General features: G+C 47.0%; 1 protein-coding gene across 7 annotated transcripts in view; it reads right to left on the bottom strand.

Moving 5' to 3' along the window:
* Window positions 1-4,943, bottom strand: part of Csmd2 (CUB and Sushi multiple domains 2) — a 581,156-nt gene that overhangs the window by 61,450 nt on the left and 514,763 nt on the right. The window lies entirely within an intron of this gene.

Genomic DNA, 4,943 nt, shown 5'->3' with positions numbered 1-4,943 from the left:
GAACATGCAGGCCGTCCTTGTCAAATGTCAGCAACCTTTTCCTGGATGTTAGTGCTCACACTTCTGTCCTCTAAGAGGGGAATGAGTCTACTGAGTTGGACATCAAAATCCAAAAGGAAATTAAAATACAATAAAAGTGTGTGTGTGTGCGTGTGTGCATGCGCGTGCCTGTGTGCATGTACATGCATGTGTGTATGCAGCAATCCTAGTTATGATAGAGGCTGGGTGCTTAAAAGCATCAGTTCATGATTGCCTACAATTAACATGGCCATAAGAATAGCTTGGTACATTAATGGGAAAGTTGCATCCTGGTATCACAGATATTCAGTGTGGTGTGTGAGACTTTCTATTCTGGGGGCTCTATGTGGAAGTCACAATGGGGCTGTTATACTGTGCAGTGTGATACCCTCCTGAGACCACAGCATCCCAGACACAGCTCCCATCATGCAACTGGAGCTACCTTCCAGGTATTGACTTGGGATCTGACATTTTACCAGCTGAAGATGGAAGGTAATTGGACACTTCACCTGTGTCTACTTTTATGTGAAATGTTATATCCCATTAGGGAATCTAACTTTAAATTGTTATACAGATGTGTTGACTCACAAGTACCACATGAAAGAGCCACGAGCTTTAGCAGTAAGTGTACCAACACTTAAGAGGCCCTCCTGAGGTATCCAAGTAGCTTTCTGCCTGATTTGACAAAAGCTGGAGCAGTGTCTGCCCTTGAGGTGTGCTTCCATTTTTCTGCCTAGGAACGTTGTCTGGCTTGTACTGTCAGCAGATCACAATTGCTGTGAGGCAGGGTGACACCTTCTTCCTTTCACACAGTCCTGAGATAACCTGTTGGGGAGTTCACCTTGCCCAGAACTGTGTGGGTGCTGAAGATGCAGGAAACAACATCTTCTGGTTCTTTTAGAACATACAACCCACTATGGGCAGAGTCATCAACTGGCTTGGCAAAGCCAGTAGTTCCTTTCCTTTTATTTTGGGGCAGGCCGTGTATGTACTGACTTGTGCATGTGCATGTGCCTGTGCCTCTCTCTCTCTCTCTCTCTCTCTCTCTCTCTCTCTCTCTCTCTCTCTGTGTGTGTGTGTGTGTGTGTGTGTGTACACCTGGAGTTCACTGATTGGTGGCTCTAGGAATCTGTCTATCTCTATGTTCCCAGTCACTGGCACTGGGGTTACAAGCAAATGTTACCACTCTCAGCTTTTACATGGGTGCAGGGGGCGTGATTACAGGGTACATGGGATCTGATTACAGGGGCGCAGAGGATCTGATTAGAGGGGTTCAGAGGATCTGATTACAGGGGTGCATGGGATCTGTTTACAGGGGTTCAGGGGATCTGTTTACAGGGGTTCAGGGGATCTGATTACAGGGGCTCAGGGGATCTGATTACAGGGGTTCAGGGGATCTGTTTAGAGGGGTGCAGGGGATCTGATTACAGGGGCGCAGGGGATCTGTTTAGAGGGGTGCAGGGGATCTGATTACAGGGATGCAGGGGATCTGATTACAGGGGTTCAGGGGATCTGATTACAGGGGTACATCTGATTACAGGGGTGCAGGGGATCTGATTACAGGGGTCCAGGGGATCTGATTACAGGGGTGCAGGGGATCTGTTTAGAGGGGCACAGGGGATCTGATTACAGGGGTGCAGGGGATCTGATTACAGGGGTGCAGGAGATCTGAAGTCAGTCCCTCAAGCTTGGGCATAAAATGTTTTACTTATTGAGCCCTCCCCTCTGCAAACTTTGATTATTTTTAAGTTTTTCATATGTTAATGAGTTTTGCATGTTAGTAATTTGAATTTCTCTCTTCAGCTGTCCAGCCACGTCCTTTGTCCTTGCTTTTGTATGGAATTGGAGGACTCTCTGAATATTCCAGATTGACCTGGCTTGCTAATTCTCTGCACGTGGTCTATCATTTGTTTCATTTGACTTACACCATTTTTCAATTTCTAGAGATATGAAAATCTTATTTAGTCAGCTGTCATTTTTCTTAACAGTTACAAAAAAATGAATCGATCTCTTCTGGGCCTCATACTTGCCTTTGAAACTTCTAAGGCGTGACCAAGTTTTCTAGAAAAACAAAATCAATACAAAGAAATTTGCCCTTAACGCAGCTTTCAGAGTTTGCATTTTGTGGTTGTCAGGGGGATTTCTCATTGTGTTACATTTTTTTTTAAATTACAATTTTTTTTTGTTCCACATAGAAAGTTTGTGGAATACTGACAGGCAACAGACAAAAGTGCCTGAAATAAAAACAAACAAATCACTAACCAAAGCAACCAATCAACCAACCAACCAACCAACCAACCAACCAACCAAGCTGTTACAGGGTGGTGCACACCTTTGATCCCAGTACTCTAGAGGCAGAGGCAGGAGCATCACTGTAAGCCTTAGGCCAGTGTGTGTGTGTGTGTGTGTGTGTGTGTGTGTTTAGGGAGAGAGAGAGACAGAGATAGAGAGGCACACTTGTGTACACACACACACACACACACACACACACACACACACGCACACACGGCGGGAGGAGAGAGGGAGAATGCTATAGGCCAGCCAGGGCTACAGAGTGAGACCCAATCTAAAAACCAAAATGGCCAACAAAACAGAACAAAACATTCCTGAAATTCCTTCTCCAGGCATAAGGAGTCTCAGCCTTTTTGAGTACGGATGGAAGTTAACAAGCTTTATCCCCAACTGAAGTTGTCTCACTGTGTCTGCTGTGATCTCAGGACACACTCCAAGGTGGGGACAGTCAAGACAAGGCTCCTTCATTTCACTTTTGTCGGCCCCCCTTTCTCTCTGGGGTAAGGCATTGCTATGGCTTGCCTGGTCCTTATCTCGGCAGCTGGTTGGCGTGGGTCCATTGATCAGGTCATAGAAGTGAGGCACTGTTATAGTTTAGCGAGACTGGCACAGGATCGTGATGGCTAGTGTGGGTGGAGGGGTCTTTGCTTCAGGTCTGTTGCAGCCCACATGCCTGCTCTTCCCATGCATCTTCCAGGTAAGGTGTTCCTCAGCTAGACTGGTCTTTGGCTGGGATACTTCAAAGCAAACCATGGTTCATAGGATTCGTTTGCACTTACCAGGGCAGTTGCTGGGACTCTGATTTTGAGTTTGCTGTTCAAGCTCAGGTACTATTCACATGCCCCCCCCCCACTGTTCTTTATATTCATTTCTCTCTCAAGAATGTTATAAGGATAGTGGCTTAGGGTAGGGAGGAGCCTGTAGCTACTGCCTCCTGCTAGCATTTGAGACCTGACAGCAATCTGCTTTTTATTTCACTGAACAGTACAAAACAAACCTGCCCTTAAATCAATGTACTGTATCTTACATGTATGATATTTAGTGACTACATCTTTATCTGTGTGTATGTGCATACAAGCATGTGCCTGTGTGTGTCCAAATATGTTTATCCATATAAATCACATAATCATCTATTGTTTTATTCCTAATTCATCTGCTCCAAATGTATTTCAAAGACTGTCTTTCAATGTGTATCTTTTGCACTAAGGGCAAGGAGCCAGAGGGCTATTAGTGTGTGGGGCTGGGGCTGGGGCTGGGGCTGGGGCTGGGGCTGGGGCTGGGGCTGGGGCTGGGGCTGGGGCTGGGGCTGGGGCTGGGGCTGGGGAGGAGATCTTGCCCAGCACACACAACAGGCAGGTCCCACACACTCGCCCAAGGGGGAGTGTCCCACGTGCCTCAGTGTTTCTTTCTCTGTATAGGGTCTTTCCAGTTCTCAGTTCACAGGCTAGCAGCAGGGAGGCAATCCATCCCACATGGATGCATAGCTTCCCTCTTTGGGAGGTAGATGGGATGGGTTTGGGCACAAGTAGTGTCTCTGTTTAAGTTTTAAGTTCTCAAGAGGAGTCAGGTCACATGTCCACATGTGATTCGTGATGTCCAAGCTGCCACGGCTGCAGGATGTGCAGGGAGGTATGTGTGTGTGTGTGTGTGTGTTTTTAGGGAGTAGCTAGATACCCACACAACAATAGACAGGGAGATCACTGTGAGAGGTGCAGACACCACAGAATAATTCAATCCAGTTGCATCATGTTAGTGTGAGTTCCCAAACTATGAACCCCCACCTTTCCCTGGAAGCTTTCCGTTGGGACTCACATTTAAAAGCCACCACCCCCTAAGGTGCACTGATGCCTCCCCAACAACAGCCAACAGGAGGAGGCAACTCATGCCCATCAACTGATTAATACATAGTGGGGAATGTGTGATATGTACATCATGGAAATCCTGACACAGAACAGCATACATGGACCTTGAAGGTACTGTGCTTCGTGAAGTGAACCAGTCACAAGAGGATGTATCTTGTGTGGTCTCATAATGAGGTTCAAATGATAGACTTGGAGACTGCGAACAGAAGATGGGGGAGAAGAGAATTGACTAATGAGGACAGAACTTTAGTTTTAAAAGATGGAGCCATGCTGGAGACAGCCGGTAGTAACAGTTCCGTGAAGAGGAGCATGCATACAAAGCCTCTGAACTGACTGAACACTGTGTACATCTTCTGTCACAGTGGAAAAAGTATACAGATTGAGTTTAAAACCAAACTAAATAAAAAAATTTGCAAAGCTATGATTAAAATTGGGAGCATAGAGCTTAACCCCTATGCAATTTTTTTTTTTATAAATACATGCGTATTTAAAACAGCAGGCCCTAAACAGGATGCTTCAGAGTCTACTTTCTGGACAAGCAGAGTCCCTTGTGTAACCACAGCAGCTGTGAATGTCTGGAAATGCACAGAGATACACAACTGCCTTCCAGTCCCCACATCTCATCTGAGTTCCTCAGGGCTGGGGCTGGGGCTGGGGCTGGGGCTGGGGCTGGGGCTGGGGCTGGGGCTGGGGCTGGGGCTGGGGCTGGGGCTGGGGCTGGGGCTGGGGCTGGGGAGGAGATCTTGCCCAGCACACACAACAGGCAGGTCC

Source organism: Mus musculus, chromosome 4 (genome assembly GCF_000001635.26).
Source record: "Mus musculus strain C57BL/6J chromosome 4, GRCm38.p6 C57BL/6J".
NCBI lineage: Eukaryota > Metazoa > Chordata > Mammalia > Rodentia > Muridae > Mus > Mus musculus.
The sequence above is the reverse complement of the archived record's forward strand: the minus strand, read 5'-3'. Positions and strand labels throughout refer to the sequence as shown.